The sequence below is a fragment of the Hippoglossus stenolepis genome, chromosome 14, assembly GCF_022539355.2.
Source record: "Hippoglossus stenolepis isolate QCI-W04-F060 chromosome 14, HSTE1.2, whole genome shotgun sequence".
In the NCBI taxonomy this organism is placed as follows: Eukaryota; Metazoa; Chordata; class Actinopteri; order Pleuronectiformes; family Pleuronectidae; genus Hippoglossus; species Hippoglossus stenolepis.
The window spans coordinates 9,893,143-9,913,687 of NC_061496.1; the positions used below are offsets into that span (position 1 = coordinate 9,893,143).

Genomic DNA, 20,545 nt, shown 5'->3' on the forward strand with positions numbered 1-20,545 from the left:
GACATCACCGTAAACAATATATACTCTTATAGGAAAGTTGTCAGCCCTGAGCCCCACTTTAAACCTTAATTTGAACAACTAGTGCTCAGCAAACAAATGTCAGATTGTTAGGATGTGAATTACACCATTCATGTGATACAATTGTTGCATTCCATCGAGTGGAAGTGTATCTCACACATCTCCCTGTCTTTATATTCATTGCTATATTAAAAAACGTGCCATAAAGGGAGGGGAGGAGAGAGGCGGGGGGGAGAGATGGAGAGAGCCGTGAGTTGAGGAGTGGCGGGAGAGGGAGGGCCGTGCGCATGACATCATTCCCTCAGCTTCCCTGCGCGGACAGAGCTCCGGTTTCTCCAAGTGCGCACGGTGGCTGCTGTTGCTGCTGCTGAGGGAGCGACTCCTCCTGCCGAGAGCCCAGACGCGTCCTGAGCAACCTGCGCTCCTGGGGTGGATTGGATTTAAAACACACACACAAAAAAACCCAGAAAAACAAACATTTAACCCGGCACAGGAGCCCGCGCACTGCTCCTCACTGGACCTGCCGCAGGGACGCACGCGTTTTGAGCACAAACCCGGGGATGTATTGCTTGTTTTAACCATGAAGATGTGAGGGTTTATAAGCTGAGAAGAAAGAGAAAAAAGGAACTCCGAGGCTGACAAAAGGTAGGAATACTTCTCTCTATCCCTCTTTTTTTTTTTACCCCTGACTCTCTCCATCTACTCTCAGGGTTTTCTTTTCCCTTTTTCGTTTTTGGGCTGAATTCCAATCACAGTTTTTTGGGATTCTCTAAACATTTGGCATGTGGGCATTTGGTTTTCGGAGAGAGCGCAAGCCGTGCGTTGTGCTGCACAGGGACGCAGGGAAGTGCCCAAAAGAGTAGCATCGTGTCAGAATACTGCAAAGAGTCTCGCTCCAAGCTGCCACGCACGGAGCTTTGCGATGGAGAGAGAGATGCTCGTTACGGACCTGGACTCAGCGGGAGACCTGACTCTGCCACCGCAAAGCTGCTGCTGCTGCTGCTGGTGGTGGTGGTGGTGCTGCTGCTGGTGGTGCTGGTGGTGCTGCTGGTGGTGCTGGTGGTGCTGGTGCCAGAGCATATGTGCTGCTTGTGCACGAAGGATATCCATCATTGCGAGCGACGGTCGTATAACAGGCACCCAACGGCTTCCCCCTCTGCATGAGAGTTAGTCACAGATCAAATAGAAATAAATGAGGAACGTGAATGGTTCTGAAGCAGAGAGGAGACACGAAGAGGAATCTCGGGGATGCGTCTTGCACTTGTATGCGCTGGAGATAACGCGTATTTGTGAATCATCGTTTTTAAAATTTTTTTTTCTCGGGCGGAGGTGTGTGCATGTGTGTGTGTGTGTGTTTGAGAGACAAGAAAGAGAGAGAGAGGAGAGAGGGAAGTGTGTGTGTTTGGGGGTCGCTCCATCTCGCATGAAGTGCATCTCCACAGGGGGGTGTTTCACCAACCAAGTCGACCATGAGATGCTTTGCATTAGAATCCACTGATATGCACATGCCCGCGCATCGTGGCACATCCAGTCCCCTTCTCTCGCTGGCATCGATCTGAAATGCCATTTTAGATATTCCATCTCTCTCTGTCTCTCTCTCTGTCTCTCTCTCTCTCTCTCTCTCTCTCTCTCTGTCTCTCTCTCGCCGGAGCCTATGAGGTGACCATGTTGGACTCTTTGGAGAACCCCTCTGCTGTGTGGTGACAGGACCCCCCCCCCCCGAGGACCGCCCGGATCGTCCTTTTGCGCATCAGATTGGCGCGATGGCGCGTATTAGAAAGAGAGTTGGGCTGATTTCAAGGTGCGCCACTTGAGCCTGGGTGAGGTGCGGGAGCATAAAGCTCAGCGATGACACTGACTTTTTGTGTCTGTGTCTGTGTCTGTGTCTGTGTCTGTGCTGCTGCTGCTGCTGATGATGCTCTTGTTGAATGCTGGACAGTCCCGGCTGGAAATACACTCCCTCCCGTGGATGTGGAGATCCTGTCTCCGTGGATATTGGCGATGTCTTCGGTGTCGTTTTTATGCCCAGTGAGAAATAAAAACATGCACATGAATGTCTCAATTCCAAACTTTCTCATTGGATCTCATTTTAAAATACCTCTCCATTTGCCGTTTATTAAATGCTGTATTAATATGATAAAGTTTTCAGAGCCCCGTGTGCAGCCTATCAATTCCCACACTTCTCCTCTTGTGCGCTCTCCATCATCCAGATCCTTCATCTTTAAGCATCAGAGATTTACGACATCTGATTAGGACGTGACAGCATATTTTTATTTGAGGATTCGTGTTGAGACAATTACCCACAGAACAATCGAGTCAATCATATTATTCTAACCGAAGTTGTGCATTCTCCATCTTCTTCCGTCTCCTGCTTCGATCGCAGGCGGCGCATCGCGCGTCTGCAAAGCTCATAAAAGCCGGAGGAGAGAACAATATCTCGCCAGCGCCCGGGTTGTTAAAAGAAAATGGCTTTATTCATTTTTCTCTGTACCCGTGGTAACTTGGTTATAGCTTTTTTTTATGGTGCCCGGGAATCGCTTACAGGCTTGCAGCGCCATGTAATGTAATCAAATTCATGATGTTGCTGTGTGTTACAATTCCCTGTGATGCTCCGTCACATGAGACATTTGGAGTGACCCCCCCTCTCTCTCTTCTGCCCTCCTCTCCAAAATACACACTTGCACACGCAGAGTGCCCAGGAGCATCCGAGCAAGGCAGGTAACCTCCAACAATGATTTGTATTAGCTGGAAGCACCTCTTTATTGCAGAAAACCCCTCTGGAGACAAGCCACAGTCCTTTCTAAAAACCCATCCTCTTATGATATCAGATGTGTTCTCACAACCACTGAAATGATTTATCAGCCTTTTCCCCGATATTTTATGCACATTTCTTCAACATCATAATGTTTGGCCTCCTGCACGGGAGACATCAAATAAGTGGAGATGAACCACAGTCATGAAACGGATGACGTAATGCATGAGCTGCTGTAGTTTAACACACAAATTTACAGAGACACAAGATGTTTGAATTCTCTCTCTGGTCGTCTTTGTGATGTGACGTCATGTTACAGCACCCGTTGGGGCCACTCTTCTTCACAAGATGTTGCTATTTCCGTTTATTCTGATCACCACGTCAGCACGGATTCGTCTGTGTGTGTGTGTGTGCGTTTCAGTCGTCTCACTGATATTAAGACGTGGTGCCACCCAACGATCACCGTACGACAGGAAGGAGTCCCTCACTCGCTGATGTCTCAACAGACAGGGCCCGTGGAAGGACAGCCATTAGAAAACCCTTCCCCTCAGACTTAATGGGCTGGACACGTTTTATGAAGCGTCCCCTCCGCGTGTGTTCATGGAGCAATCAAATACCCACTGCGGACGTGGAGAGAGGCCACACACTCTTAAGCTGCTTCACTGAAGTTACAATAAAGGATTTCTCAAAGAACAACGTTGTAATAGAATTTTATGAAAGGACTCAAGTTACTGTTTCGATGAAAAGGTTCTTCAGAGGAACTCGCAGGGATTTTTGATTCCTTGGTTGCTTTTTTTAACCTTCAAGATTAAAACTCTTATTTAATTAGAGTGCACAGGGTCGTAGGTCAGCTTTCTAGAGGTGGTGCTTGACAAATGTGGGCGAGCCAGGTTAGTTTAACGCGACATCCATCAGCCAACCTCTCTGTATGTATGAGGCGGCTGATTGGATGGCATGTTTAAGCATCCGGTGTGTTCTGCTGCAGAAGTGCACTTCAATCATGCTTACCTGTCACCAGCTGGGCAACAAAGAGCGTCTCAGACACGTGAGACAGGCCGCCACCGTTACAAACGGTCGCCATGCATTGCAAACGGTGACAGACGTGCACCGTCATACACACACACACACACACATGAATATATACACTTTTATTACATCGACAAGAGGAGCTGTAAGTCACGTTCTGCAGTCTCATTACAAGCCACCAAGCCTAAGTGCGTGACCATGTCATTAATGCAGTCAAAATGGAAATAGATGTGGATGGTTGGCAGAGCTGTTTAAGGGAATCCAAACACATAGAGAGAAGAGAAGAGAAGAAAATATTTAATCATACTTTATGGAGAGCTTCTCCGACGTGCACTGCAGCAGTCTAATTACCAGGAGAGCGCTTGTTAGTTGTCACCTGCAGATAAACAGCAGACTATTTTTTTTTTTTCGCCTCTCGTGTTTTTTCCCCCTGCCGCCTGAGGCAGAATTTGAAATTCAAAGTAGCTGAATGTCAATTTCAGAGTATCCCATCTCATCCCGTCCTCACCTCCACCCGTTGAGCCACTCGCAAACACAGAGCCATTTGTTTTCAGCACATGCGAGCGGTCAGGGTGGATAAAACCGGCGAGAGATTGACATGTGCAACCAAAACTCCAGCAGTTTGGCACTGCAGCTGTAATTTAGAGTGAGTTAATCATTAAAGAATAGCAGAGGAGTGCTGGTGTAATGTGACAGAGCATTTTTTTTTTTTTTGTACTCAGCCTTCTGTCCAATGGTGCCATATTGTACAGTAAATCTTGTCAGGAAGCATATGGTCTGCAAATCCATATGCAAATGAGTGCTGGGAACAGCAAAGACAGAAATTGTCCTTGCGTCTTTTGAAGGCTGGTTTGTCATTTCCTATGGCTCAGATATAAGCTCTTTAGAGGGAGACTTGACTGCCAGAATGAGGGCAAAAAATGCAGTATTCACTAGTTTTTCCATGAGCAGTCTGACCTGGTTTGAGCCCACCGTGGAGCTCGACACTTTAATGGCTTTGATGTGTACACGTTTTCCCCGCTACATGCCAAGATGTGAGGAAGGGAGAAGATGGTGGAGAACGTGGAGAAATGCATGATTTCTGCTCCCTTCCATAGGAGAGAGAGAGAGGGAGGGAGGCCAGTTGCTCGTGAAGGATTGGGGCACGAGCCTCAGGGCCCCTCTCTCCCTGTCGAATATGCCGAGCTTCATTTCATAACGCCAACCCACGAATCAATGTCTATTCACGCGTGTCACAATCTCAGTCGAGTGCTTACACATCATCTCCGGAAGGTCATTATATTGTTTTCAGAGTAATCACACATAAAGTGAAGGGATAGGTGTAACCTTGTCACGGTTCATTTACACATCATAATCGCCTCTTATCGAGTCTTAGTTCAGGTTGAAGCGTCATGCTTAAGCATTCAAAGCTTTTTTTTGCTCAAGGATAATTGCAGCGTTAATATGTGTGTTTACAGAACCTGCAGAATATTCCGACAAATAATGTTTTCAGGTGAAGTCAGAGACACACAGCCAGAGGGGACGTGTCCGCTGAAGAGGAAAACCGAGGTGGAAAGTGTCCCATACAGTAAAACTGTTTCTATACGATACATTTCCTGTGTAAAAAGAATATTAAAACAGCAGTCTGGCAATGGGAAAATATAAATTCATTTTATGTGGCCTCGCCCCGCCCGATCTAACAGACCTTCTTCAGTCCTTACACCACTGCTTGTACACTTCTGCTAAACAGCTTTAACATAGGGGGAGACTTGAGCCAGAGGGTGGTCAGGCTTTTACCGTGTAACCTTTCTTTATCAAACAGACAAGCTGCGTCAGTGGCCTCTTTCAAAACTCTTTAGGCTTTCATTTAGATGTTTTATCCATTGTGTCCAGCGGTAACTTGTTTAAACGTATAACTGCACTCAGTATTTGTTTTTGTTCTTTGTTCTATAGAAAATAATAATAACAATAATATTAAGAAGAAGAAGATTTCATTAATATTATTATTCATATTCATATTATTAGTAGTAGTCGTAGTCATAGTAGTATCAGTATTCTGTAATGTTTACAAAAGGTGTTTGCAAAGTTTATCCCTCTGCTGTCAATAAAAAAATATTGATCATGGAACTAAGTATTATTATATTAAAGTATTAATGGGTTTTGTTATTCTTTGTTATTATTAGGTTATAGTGATGCCCTAGTTTGTTGACCGGTGTGTCCCATGATGCTTTGGGACCTGTCAAGAGAAAGTGTCACGCTGGTACAGCAAGTGAGGTTCACCGTAGCAACGTGACTTGACTTTTCTTTAGCCCATATTTGTTAAAGGTTTAGCAAGCTGCCGCCATTAAAGGCATGACGAATCATTCATTAGCAGTTCCTGTCTGCACTCCACTGACGGACATACTGCCAACTATCACTGGATTACTTTCACACTGAAGCAAACTTAAAATATGACGACTCTCAGATGAGGTCTGGAGTTACACGGAGCGAATTTTCCCCTGGGATTTCTAAGTGGGATTTCAGAGTCCTGCCCTCCCGGAAAGAAGCTGTGTAACGGGTAACAAATATAAATTCACGTGTATGGGCACAGTTAAAAACAAATTAAAAGCAGGTGGGTAGCAGATGAGTCTTGTATTGTGTGTTTTTTTGGAGAAATCATAAATTAAAATGAAAGTTTAAGTTTTCTTTGACATCATTAGCTTATCTGAAGCCCGGTCAGCCGCAAAGGAATTGTTTTTATTGTCCAACACCATGTTTGACCCCTTCACTTCCACTCAGATCACAGTCACTGCGACTGTGAGCTAGCTAACACATCAATAATAATCATTATCACATCAACACAAATACAGTGGTGAGTATTTTCTAAGGGCTGCTGCACGCTAGAGGATTTTCAACTCTTGACCGATTAAAAAAAAAAAAGGGGGAGACCACCGACATAATTACACATTTCACAGATTTTTGATTTAGGAAACGATCTGGAGGTGAGATTGAAATTTATTCTTGTTTTTAGTCACAACTGTACAAGTAGCAATATCCGGTTTGTGACGCTTCCCGGTCAGTCTCTCTCTCGCTATTGCGGGTTTCTGTTGCTGTAATTTATGTTTGATAACCCTAACCCAAACATGTTTGATATTTACGATTCGAGATCGGGGAGCCTCTGACACAATCGGTAGCATCAAGATTATTTTGTAAACCCCCCCACACCTCAGGATTATTTGGGCAGATGATCGGCAGAGAGTGACCTCCAGTCGGGAACGCCCCTACGATTGAGCTTTGTGAGCGAGGGACTCTGCTCATTCTCTCCGAGACCACACCTCACAGTTTTATTTAGTCCTCTTTACCATGACAGGGCTTTTGTTAGGTGACTGAGTGATTGATGGCTGTCATCTCTGTTACAGCTTTGGTCATTTAAAAAATAAATCTCCCTATCCTTTGCTTGTTACTGCTGTACTTTGTGCACAAAATGAATCGGCCTATTCAAGAAAACTCACTTTCCCAACAATTACACTGAATGATGTGGTGATTAGGTTCTCGAGTGACTGAATGTTAAATTCCTTTTTCCTGTAAAAGCTTCCACTCTAGAGGTAGACTGGGGAAGGATGATGGGGATACAGGTAGTGCATCCAAGAGAATATCTGGGATACAAAAGCCAATGGCACTTAGACAGTTAAGGGAAGTTAATTTATATTCAGCAGTGTAGATTTTATTAGCTAACAGTCTGTCACTGGTTGCAGAATGACAGGGTGTTTTCTGGAAAGCAGACAAAAAAAAAACCTTTCACTGGATGAGACAGATGTAAATCTCCTCCGGGAGAGACACTTGCTGAGGGTTATTTGCCACAGCAGCCCCCACCCACCCCCAAGCGTCGTCTTCTTGAAGGTCACTGTAGCATTTCACCTCCCCCATTTTCTTGCCTATGACAACTCCAGTGGGTATTAGCGGATGTTTCCCACCAAGCTGGTTGGGCGGGGGGGCTGAAGATGGACGCGGGTGTCTGAAGATGATGCATCTGGACGTCGGCAGGGTTAACAAAACACTCAGTCTGACCTGTCTGTTTACTACTGGCCTGCATCATAGTCAAAGACATCATAAAGAATGAATGATGCATACACCGTCTTGGAAACTCATTTATGTTTAATTCAGAACTGTACTGTAAGGCAGCAGCCGTGGTCCTCCTGTGGTGTGGCGAGGGTCATCACCGGGAGTGGGTGGATGGTTGAAGGTGCAGCCGAGGAGAAGGAGGAGGAGGTGGTGAGAATGTCACGCTAGAGCAGGACAGAATTAAGACAGAGAGTGGAGAGCATTGGCGGTGGCCTTGTGCGTTTCATCTGCAGGCCCTAATAAAACCCTCACAGGCCAGCATTGATCTCTCCCAGAATAATCCATTTAGACTGAGCGTGCCTGGCCATGTGGGGCCTCTTCAATTATTTATGGCAGAATGCTGTGCAAGCTTCCGTTAGGATGCAACAATGTGCTCTGGGAAACCTGTGAACTGCGGACCGCAAGGAGAGCAAGGGAGACACTGAGGGTGGAATGGGCGATGTGGCAGATGGAAGGAGGACATGTTGGAGGGAGATGTGATGGGTTACAGAAGGGAAGGAGTGGCAGAGGAAGAAAGAGATAGGGGCAGGTGGATGGGAAGAGGAAATGAGGAAGGAACAGGGAAGGAGTCTTTAAGGTAAGAAGAGAGTGCACTAATGGGTGATGGGAGGAGGACTGGTTGAAGAGAGATGTGGTGGGGGCGACAGAAGAAGGGAAGGAGTGGCAGAGGAAGAAGGAGATGGGCAGGAGGATGGGAAGAGGAAATAAAGAAACTGGGAGGTCAGGAGAGAGAGGGATGTTGGGAGATGGGAGGAGTACTGGTTGGACAGAGATGTGATGGGTGTAACAGAAGAACGGAAGGAGTGCTGATGAAAAGAGAGATAGTGATGGGCAGGTGGAAAGAGAAGAAAATATGGAGGCAAGGAGAGAGGTGGATGATGGTAGGTGGGAGGTCCATAGTGTAGAGATGCATGTATGACTAGTGAGGGGTGAGGAGGGATGACAAACAAGTAATGGAAGAAAGGATCTGGAACAGAGCAGATTAGACAGAGGAAAATTTATGAAGACTGAAAAAGACAATGAGGGAGTGATGTAGAGATGTCAAAGAGTGAAGGACAGAATAAAGGGATGATAGGGAACGAATAAAGGAGGAAGAGGAAGCAAAGTTCATATAAAGAAGCACGGAAGGATGAAATATTGCTGAATTGAGGATGAGGGAATGGTGGGGGAGGGGAAAGAAGGAGAGGAATGAGTGGATGAAAGAGAAGTGGGAAAACTGAGACAGAAGGATTGAGGGCACGACAAGTGAAGGAGGGAAGACAGATACTGTGAGAGATCTAAAGAAAGGAGGTAGGAGTAGACGAGAAAGTAGGTGAGGAAGTTGGGGAGAAAAGATGAGATACGAGAGGTTAGGGAGCACGAGAGGAAAGGAGCTAGAATTATAGATGAGGTAGGGAGGAAGAGATGACTGGAAATGAGGCAGGAATAGATGGGCAGGAAGAGTGTTGAGGATGGGACCTTTTTAAAGCAAGCACGAGCAACTATTGATCATGGCAGATGTATGGTTGTTATTGTGCTAAGTGGAGGCATGTCGGCTTGACTGCCTGGACAGTCGATCATTATTTATTGCTGCACTCACCTTAAATGCTTTAATACAGAAAAAAAATGTAAAGTAGTCAAAGTGTATTGTTTTCCAAAGACAATGTCAACGGAAGTCTCCTTGCATGGTCACATCATTCAGAGTTCATAAACAGAGCCATAATGAACATAAAGTATATGCCAGTGTGAATATATCCTCGTATTTTGTCAGTATACTGAAACTGTAGGCTCAGAGATACACATCATAAACTCCCCACTGCTTGCCTTGTCTGTATTCTTCTATTTGCAGCTCACACACACGGCTCTCATAAATCCAGACAGATTTGTCTTACCTGATTCCCCCGGCATTCGCCATCAAGCTCTCCTTCTATCACTGTAATTCCCTGCACCCTATTAGGCTTTCTACCCAACGCCTGTTGCCAAAATCCGGATGTCTGATGCGGTGGAAGACAACTAGAATTGAAAATGCGTCTTATTATGTCTGGCACATTTTGAGAGGGTGTATCTCGGATTCACAAGAGCTCTAACCTTTGTGACCTCTCTAACGCTTTGCTGAAATGGGCCGTTTGCTTAAATTTCACCAATTTGGATGTGTGCTTTTCTACCTCATAGGAATAGCCTTTGCTCAAGTACCTTTCTAATTCCTTTAGTTTAATTTGAATCATTGCCAAATTGTTGGCCCCTACAATTTGTTGGCAACCTGTCCAGGGTGTAACCCACCTCCCACCCTGTTTCAGCTGGGATTGGCTCCAGCTCCCCCCTTGACCCTCAATTGATAAGTGGTATAAATGGATGGATGGATGGGCTGTATTGTGAAAGTCCCTCTGCATTGATCCTGTCTAACAGTAAAAAGTTCACAATTGGATGGAACTGTTCATCTTGCAGTAGTTCAGCAAGAATGCAGTAAGAAAAAGGGACTTTGTAATGGCTCAGTGTCCAGCAGCCTAATCAGATGGGCTAAATGGTGTAGCGATGAAACTATTAGCAAACGATAGCATACCAGTAGATTTCTGTTTAATTAGTCGGACCCCATTTCCCACCACCTCTGAAGCAGCCGTGGAGGATTTATTGTTTGTCCACCGACATTGATTATTGGATTCTAGTAATTGTTTCGCCTTCGCTTGATTAACAAACCTGTGTTTTCTCCAGAGGCTAGCTCAATAGCTGACTGTCATGGCAGGGGGGGCCCCAGCCAAACTCCTGCCGCTGACGTGGTCTTTACAACGATTGCAACGGGGGGGGGCCGAATCTTCCTCGCTTTGTAATTTTTGTGTCAAGGGGGATTATTGTTTCACACTAACAAGACGGCAACGACCATTAACTAAGGTGACAGTGTTTAGTGAATGGCTCTGTGCACAAATCCTTGTGTGGGTGGCCCCGGGGGCTGATGCATCCAGGTGCTCTGTGTTTTGTGATTTCTGTCCGGCAGCGTAGGGGATGATTGATGATAGGTGTGTGGATCTGGATGTTCGAACCATGGCATTACTGGCATGTTAGGAATTTTCTTTCTCTCTCTTTTTTGAGGGGAGGCTCCAGAGATATTGGGCGAGAGGGAGAGGACATCCCAGCTGTGGAGGAATGATAGATAATCAAAATGAGGGGGGGTGTGATGGAGAGCTTTTGGAAAAGCTTCAGGTCAGACTTTGGAGCTGGGGTTTGGAGGGAGTCGGTGGTGGGAGGTCAGCATACTTGTGTTCTACTCAGATATATCTCCTGTCATAAGCCCCGACACAGGTCAGATCTTTACCTTTCATTTGATGCCTTTCACAGATGTAGTTCTGGGAAACCAGCCTTCCCTCTGCAGTCCCATGAAACCCTGACTGAACTCTGACTCTCATCCCGAGAGATGGTGTTCGGAAAAATCCAGTTTGTTCTCTGTAGTTGTCAAACATCACACTGTACAAAACCCACAGCTCCTGGAAGGGTGAGAACATTTTATCAGTGAGGTACCGTATAGTAGTTTATTCTCTCTGCTCAACATCATATAAGCATCAACTGATAAAGTGGCTGCTGCTTTTTATATACAGTACTGTGGCAGCATTTCAATATGAGACCACCGGCACAGTGCCGTTAACATCGAGCACTTGGGAGTTGAAAACCAGAGCCTGACTGATAAATTGATTGGTTGATAAAAATCTGCAGAGGCGAGCCTTTCACCGCTGTGTGAATGCCAGTGGTCATATAAAAACTGTTATTTTACAGAATAAACATACAGAGAATATGTGCACTTATGTTTGCATTTTCTGTAAAAAAAAAAACTAAAAAACATTTATTCTCTTCATTCAAGTTCTGTATATATTTAGTTGTTCTTAATATCCGCATTGACTCCAGAATATCCACATCCAACGGGCTCTTTTGAAAACTGCTCAGCTTTTGTTGCAACTTTTGCGCAAAGTCACGTGGCAATGCAGTGCGTTGGCCAATCAAATTCTCTGCTCTTACTTGTCTTGAACATTTTATGGTCACGAGGTTTGAGATTCAGATGATCCCACTGGTTTCCTCTTTGAGTGTCTTCCAGTGACGACCAAAAGCCTTGACATACAAACTAAATGAGCAACGATGAAGGATAAAGCCGAGACAAGGATTTCTACTCTTGCTCCCACTAACCCTAAGGCCCCAATCTGCATGTTGTGCTGCAGATTTTTACCTTTTCGCCGCCTGTCAGTTTGGGATGTGAGCTCAAACCCATGCACCTCCTGAGGCAAGAGCAGGATTCTGAGGGAAAGGAGGAACGACGGCTACTTAAAGGTAATTTATTTCTGCTGTCGCTTTGTTGGGTGAAGAGGAAGTGACAAATGCGAGCAGGTTGTTTATGAGGCCTGGCTAAGTGCTGGCAGGGCTGCTTTCCTCCGAGGTAGCTGGCTCTCTGTTTAATTCATGTCCTTGGGTGGTGCATTGTTTTGTGGAACAGTGTGTGGCAGGCGAGCTAATGAGAGGTGAACCTATCTGCTTCTTATTCTCCATCTGCCTCCCTCTCGCTTTCCCCCTGCTCTCTCTCCCAGTTTTTGCCCCTGTCCTTCTCGTTTTTATGTGCCCAGTCTCCCTCGACCTCTCTTACCTCCCACTATGTCATTTATGTTTGCCCATCCATTCTTTTCTATTTCACTACTTTGAGCACTTGAGTCAGAAAAGCAAAAAAACTGCACACGGCCTCCCTCCAATCTCCCCCAGCTTTCCCTGCTCGTCTGGAATGGAAACATGGAAATGGAGAGAACCCTCCCCTTCCATCACTTCCTGCCAAATATGTCAGTCAGACCTTTGACAAACCCCAAATAGGACGGCCGATTCCTCAGAGCTGTCCCGTTCATCACGTTGTCTTCCCAGAGATGGAAGGCATGCTTTCTTCCCATGTCATCCTTTTCTCCCCCTCCTGTGTTTACGGTCAGTGAGTGAGCGGGGGGAGGCCGGGTCACTGCTCGCCGTCTTCAGCGTTTGAAAAGAAAAGCAGCTCAGTGCAGCACCAGTGGCCCGACCGAGCGGTTCTAAAACACTCGGCAGAAAGACAGGGTGAGCTGAAATGTCGACCTCTGCTCTGCACCTCCTCAGCCAACCCAGTCTCATCAGAAAACGTACACCACCTACGTTGGTCCACTTGGAAAACGTAGTATTCTCACAATTTGGCCTCTCAGATTGTGAGATACCTACATTTTTGTCTGACCATTGTTTTGCATTGGCCTGTGCCCACGTCACGTGACTCTCAAGATCCCGTCTGCGAACGAAAACATGGCGGACATTCCTTGTATTTTCAGATAAAATGTCATTTTATAATATAGTTTGGGCATTAAAATACATTCTGACACCATTTCTAGCGAAATATGCTCTTTGCTTCCACAATCTTCAGCCAGTTCATGCTTACGATCTATATTTTATTAGTTATCACGAATATTTTCAGATCTCGCCAGAAAAATCGTAGTAATGTCAGTTTTATCGTTGCTATGGTGGTTGCTGTGAACGCTGCCATGCCGTAAACCACGTCGTAGCGTGCTGTTTGAATCATCGTCCGTGCGTTGCGTCGTTCAGTGGCGTGAACGTTATTCACGTTATTTGATATTAATATTTGATGATAGATTACACCTCTAATTCAAGGATCTAAGAAGTCCCGCAACTACATTCATACCAGGCGGGCCCGAGTGCGCATGCGTGAGCGGACCTGTCGTGTGACTGTCGTAAATAAAGTTTTTTAACTTTCCGGTCCATTTAACACAAACTACGTCATAAACATGGAGCGCTTGGAAGACGACGATGTTATAATCCTTCTGTCAGGTAAGTAGTTTATTTTGTTTTGTTTTTAAATATTGTAACGATCTGGGTTTACAGTCCGAGTGCTGACACAGCGAATGTGGAGTCTGTCGATACAGACAATGGATGCTATTCATTTGCTAATATTCTATTGTTTGTACTCAGGCTACGGCCCATTGTAGCCTGTGGTACCTGGGATGTGAATACATGGTTGGTGAGACCAGTTCCAGACGCTTAGCTCATCATTGAGGACGCTACAATATAAATATAAACATAAACAGATAATGTAATGGTATGAAACTAACAGAAACCACGAATCAGCCCATAAAATAGTTCTACATGATACAGTGTAGGGTGCAGGTGAAAGGCCCATTGTGGGGCCTTCACTATACAGTCATTCTAAGTTTTGAGAGCTTCCTATTTTTGGAGTGTGATAGTTTGATTTCGTCTTTCAAATTAAGGGTGGTTTATGATTTGAACTTTGATTTATGAATGCTTTAGATTAACAAGGGATGTATTTGTCTACCATTACTCCACAATATCAGATCAATTTGGTTTAATTTATAGTATGCAATATGACAATAATGTTTTCAAAACAAGATGTTCGGGCGTTGATACATTTTAAGTAACAATTGGTATGTTCAGTTTTTTAATCAAGGAGGATCCAAGTGAAGCTACAGGAGTTTCAGCAACGTCAAAAACTGGGACCGAACAGTTTGTTTGGCTTGATGAGGAACAGGAAGGGCAGCCTCTCCCAAAGAGAAGGAGACCTGGAGAGAAACAGAAGCCGGGTTTAAGCCACTGCCACCATCCACATACATCGAGGAAGATGAGGAGAGAAATTCTCCTACCATTAAAGAGTACTTTTAAGTTACATACCACAAACACCATTTTATATAATATACTAAATATAATTTTTTATTAAATCCCCAAAGTACGCTGGGTGAAATATAAGTTAATATCACACTGAAAGAATACCTCCGCTGACTAACGTTGATGTTACTGGAATTTAGTACATCAAATTATTTTTCCCTTGCTTCCTAGAATGGTTGATTTTGACCAAGCATGCTTCCCTGCTGTGATTGTTCAACTGGAAAACAACTTTTTCAGGAAGGCAAGTAAATTTGATTGGAAGGAATCTAAATGTTTTTGGGGAAAAATGTATGCAGTAATGTCATTTAAGATTGCTTGTGCATTGAAATAATTGCTTTTGTCTTTGAATTTCAGGCGATACACTCAAAGACTTTTCAGTGGACATTGCTGATCTAGTTGAAAGTGGGTACTGGCCAGCAACAGTCAATTTTAAAACCTTGTATGCAGTGGATTGGTTCACTAAATATGAGGATCTCAAGATTGCGGCTCTGGGAATGTCACGGCAAGCTTTTGTTAGCATGCCTGAACATCGCACAAAAGTCTTAGGTCGGTGAGTATAAATGGAACTAATTACCGACTGCTTGCAATATGTTTCCCATATATTTACTATAATATAGTGTTGGTTTTTGTCTTTTTCTAGCAGATTAAGATATGTGGGGATACCATGCAGAATGCATTACTGGAATAGACCTATGCCAAATTTGAAGTTGAGGGCTGTCTCAGGTGCAGCATTCAGTGCCCTCGTGCACACCCTCCATGTTGGCTTTGCAGTGGATGGGATCCGTAAACTATACGGCTTTAAGAGCCAACCAGGGTAAAAATTTAGAGTGCCATAAACAGTACATTTGTAAATATGTATATATTTTTATATGTTTGAGACTTGATTGATTTTTGTTGTTCTGGCCAAGGATTCTGAGGTGTCTTCCTTGGTTGACTACATCCATGAGACGACAAAACACGTAAGTTATATTACATTGTCCCTTATTTTGACGCAACGTTTTCTTGTACCCTACCAATTTTATTTATGAATAATGATGTTTGGAAAGTGAAAACAAAACCCACCACCTTCTGAATTTATCCTTCTCCTACGCACCTGTCGCCTGTCTCACGAAATAGATGTGCAAAGATTTCCTCTGTTATGTATAATGATGACCCCATCAAACATCATGTTAGCAATATTTACACCTTTTAATTTATACTGTTTATTTCTGTCTACATGTGTGAATTTGCCTTCATTAGTTTTAGAAAAGAGCGATGTTGTATCGGTCAGTGGGCAGCACACGAGACTCACTAGTCTGTAAGTAGACGAAGGCGTTGAGGTTGCTGTCGGCCATTGTTTTTGCTTAGGGACTGAATATGTTCCGTGCAGAAATATTTGCATTCCCTTATATTCCAAAAACTGCTTGCTTCACAGACTGCAGTTTTGTTTTGCTCCGATGTGGTGTGCAAATACTAGCCGTATCTGCAAAGGGTTGTGCAGCATTAACATTTTGTAACTCTGATTTTGTTTTGACAGACTGTGCAAGGACCTTGAGAACATCACCACTCTACAGGAAGACACAGTCCAGTAATGGGTGTCAGATGTTCAGCAGTGGACGACAGGTACTGTGGAAAATGTATGTCATTGTTGCACAATGTCCTTTGACTCTGTTTACACAAGGTCTACACAAAAGGTTTGATTGTAAACTGATATTGGCACTAATTCATTTTATTCTCCTCTTCACAAGGACCAACCAATCAAAATGACTTGCAGAACGCCATTGAGGACTCTATTTGAGCATTAGGCAGCAAAGATTTCAGCTGTATCGTCAGGCTGGTGAGACAACAAGATGCCAACTTTAATGCCAATTTCTTTGTGTAACATACTGTGACAAAATGTATTGATTACTATTTGTAGATTGTAAAATAGCTAACCCATTTATAAAAAACAAAACTAGAATTACCGCACTCGTTGTACTCCACCAGTGCAGTTTCTGTGTACATATCTCTACATACTTTTTCTCATATAAATGTCACTGTAACCTCGACAACTGAAACCGTAAGATGAGGTCATTGTGGCCTTGACCTTTGACTTTAAGGCAAATAGTCAGATGGACAACCCGAAAACATACAGTTATGCCTCCGCAACTGGCTGTGCAGAGGCATTAAAATGTTAGTGTTTGGTTTCACATTCTAGATGGCAATAAGCAGAGACATCAACTCAGGAAAAGATTTCTGTAGAAAGAAAGCCTTGTATGTGTGTATATATACATACACACAAACGCACTATTAAACGTTTTGTTTTATCATATATTCTCAGGCAGTACTGAGGCATTTACGGAGACGGGACATGAGGGTCTACTCTGCGTGCTCGAAGATTGCACAAAGTTCAAGCTCAGCAGGCTGCAGTGGGTCCGACATATTCTGGAACGGCAACAATGTCTTTGGATGACTCCTCCTCTGAAGAGGAAAACATGGAGAGTTACTCTTCGCTGCTCAAGAACTGCGAGTGCTGTGATTAGGTAAATGTGTGAATAACTCTGTTGCTGCACTGCTACTGTTGCTACTCCTGGCAGCCTTAGGAAGGCCTTAGCTTTGTGTTGGGTAGCTGTTAGCTTTAGCATAGCAATCATCAGAGGAACCATCTTCAGAATTTAACACTATGGTTTGTTTGTGTCCTTCAGTTCTTCTCAAGTGAAGCTGTACCACTGTGCTCCAGCTCCACACTCCCTCCTGCAGCCTCCGCTCCTGATGCTAACCTCCTGTCTCCATCACACCAAGCAGCAAACCTGGAGTGACAGAACCTTCTCCATAGCTGCCCCTCCCTCTGAAACCCCTCTCCCAAACACTATTTTTGTATTTTTTTGCATGAGAATTGTTGATCATATCATTTCAGCAACTGCCTTAATGTAATTTCTGTGCATAATAAATGACATTGATCATAACATATTGGGATTTCTTGCACTTCTACACCATGTTATTGGCAGATAAGATGCTGATTGAGTTAAAGCAGTGAATGCTCTGCTTTAAGCAAAATAAACACAAAGGATCAAATGGATTTGAAGTAGAATGGGCACATTACATTCTGTGAGAGTACCTCAGCTACTGAAGTCAGAAAATTACTTTCTTTATCTGAGGTTTCAGTCATTTATAGTCACAGCAAAGCACACAGGTCTGGTTGTCTAAGTGGCGCCATATATTGTTTAAGATGTGTAACATCAAGCTTGTGTATCAGTGCTAAATACATCCAGTCATAAGTCAGAGTCCACCCTCTTGTTTACACTAAAATTAGTGACCCAGATGTTTCACAATGCAATCTGATAAGGTCATATGAGAAACATTCTTAACATCAAAGAAATGAACACAGCAGTACAGCAATAGATGTTTCACTTCAATCAGTAGCTGGTAGCGGTAATGAGGCAGGGGTTTCTATCAGAAATCATTTCTGGGACATTACTTTAAAAGATCTCCAGTATAAGCAAATATGTTCTAAAATTGGTTTACATCCAAGTGTGAGGCTGTCCCACCACTTGGAGTGAAGATATAGTCAGGTATGAACAGTCAAAACCTCAAATCACACCCAGTACGGTATGGTTCAGGTGACAGTAGGTGGAAGGTGAAGGTCATTTCCATGAGCTCAAGAGAAACAATGTGGCGTCTTAGTAGTTCATATTTGGGTCCTCTTAAAACATGCACCCACTAGGTACTCTATACTGTAATCCTGAAAACCAGGACCATGCTGCATTGGGGTCTAGGGAAGGGAGTAGCAATGTTAAAATCGGAAGACTGTGATATGAAAAGTGTTTCACAAGGAAAATTAGGTCTACACTTGCCCAAATTGAATGCAGATATATGTATCAAGTCAGATGGATACCATAGATTTATACAGAGTCAATGTCATTGGTAGTGAAAGTAGAAAATGAATACACTAAGATACATACAGTATGAACACATAAAAATGTTCAGAAGTATTCAAAATATATCATGCAGAAGAGTATTGGTGTAAGTATATGGACATAATATATGGACACAAGTATAAATATTGTTGTGAGAGAATACATAAGTAGTCCAGAGTATGTACACAGTGTGTGTGGGGAGGGTGGCTGCAAGTTAGGGATGGTGGTGGTGGTGGGGGCTGTGGATGGCAAGTCATCACCGCCCTACTCTCCTCTGATTGGCTAGTAATCCTGATTGGCGCCAGAGCTATGTATTGGTGTTTAGGAATGAGGACCGTCAGAGTTAGGGTCAGGGGTTAGCCAATCAGAACCAGAGTAGGGGCGGGCATTGTCATCATCGCGGATCCTGACACGCTCCACAACAGCTGATGCTCCTGGACAGGTATGGACGAGCAATTATGAATTTTAATATTTCAGTATTGAAAAGTATTAGGCATTTGTTAATAATTACCATGGAGCAGAGTTTATATTGGTTCCTAACGTTTCAGTTTGGTGTGAAATGCTAGGAATGTATAGTATAGTGTAGTGTGTATGTGTATACTAACTTGAATGTGAAATCTCAACATATAGCTCAGTCTACTGCAAAGTCATAAACACCACATTTAAAGCATAGATCAAATTAAGTTGTATGGATGTATTTTATTTATATGTATTGAAAATAATGAATATGCTAGTATGCACCACAAAACATTACTCTGATATTAATGTGTTTTGTTCCATTGAGGTTGAGTAACCAGCATCCTCCACTCACCAACCCTCCATCATCCCTGCCAACCAGCCACCCATCAGCCAACTGGCCGCTTGTCCTCTCAAACAACCCTCCACCAGTCCTGCCATGCAGCCTCCCAGTGCCATGTTGAATCAGGTATGTTGTGGTGACATTTTTAGAAAACGAACACAATAACGTATTTTTACTAAGGTGTTACACAAGTAAATAATACACACATGTAGTCAGAGAACTAACCTTTGAAATCTTCCTAAAGATGACTGATGTTTGTGAACTTTGTTTCTACAATTGTCATGACACTACATTATGTAAATGGAAATTGTTTGTTTTGCTAGAGTTGTGATATTGTGGTAATACATTGGAGTATTATATTCATATATATATATATCTGAGTGTGTGAATGGATATGATCCCTAAAACTGAGCTCATCATTCATGTTTACTCTTTAGATTTTATCTTTTCACATATTTTTAGTGGATTTGGACTCACAAACATATGGGCGACTAAAGTGAGAAAAGTGAGCAGCGGAGTCTGTGTTTGTGCGTTACCTTTCCTCAGATTCTGGGACTATATTAAGAAGCTGTGCAATTCTTTATATAATCATCCATTTATAGACATCAATTTGGCCGGGACAAGCGTGATTACTAACAATTTTTAAGGAGGCAGTACGAAATTTGACAGAGCCGCGCACAATGAACTGAATATCTTTAATTTATTATCTAGGGCAGCAGGGCTCCATCTAATTGGCCAAATATATTGACATGCAGAGCGTGAATACATGGCACATTGAACACCATTTATCGCAGTCCAAGCAGTCTTTTGTGATATGTACATCGCCCATGTTGATATTGCGATGACCGTAATTTTAGATATCTTGTACAGCCCTAGTGTCTATGATTTAAAACCCATAAGCATGATCTGTTTTCCCTGTTCTAAAGCCAAATAAGGTTTGCTGCCATCTAGTGGTTATTTCTTTCCAACCAGCTGAATAGTTAATGGGTTTGAAGTCATCAGCGGATAATGAGATGAAATGTTGCTGGTCAACGTAATCATGTTATTTTTGCTGATGATAAAGCCAAGGGGAATCATGTCAAGTTAAAAGTGCACAGGAAGGAACCTGTGGAACCCCAAACACTATTGTTTTTGTTGGAGTGGAAGTCGACTGTTAATCGATTAGTTGTTGCAGCCCTAGATTGAACACCCAGTTTTTAGCATTTCCAGTAGGTTCCCATGATCTCCATGATGCATGTGCTAAATGCATAGCTCTGGTAGGAGTATTAGGATGTTCACTGACAATTGATTATCAAATTGTGCAACAATGCTAATATTAAAATATATGAGGTCAGATTGAGAGTA

General features: G+C 43.5%; 1 protein-coding gene across 16 annotated transcripts in view; it reads left to right on the forward strand.

Moving 5' to 3' along the window:
• Positions 1-347: 347 nt before the first annotated feature.
• The window catches only part of ptprsa (protein tyrosine phosphatase receptor type Sa), a 236,053-nt gene continuing 215,855 nt past the window's right edge, over positions 348-20,545 (forward strand). For 10 of the 16 annotated variants that reach the window (XM_035176120.2, XM_035176128.2, XM_035176122.2 and 7 more), the window contains exon 1: positions 348-663. The gene's annotated coding sequence lies outside the window, so the exon portion shown is untranslated. The remainder of the gene's footprint in view (positions 664-20,545) is intronic. The other 6 variants (XM_035176135.2, XM_035176133.2, XM_035176138.2 and 3 more) reach the window with 2 other exon arrangements.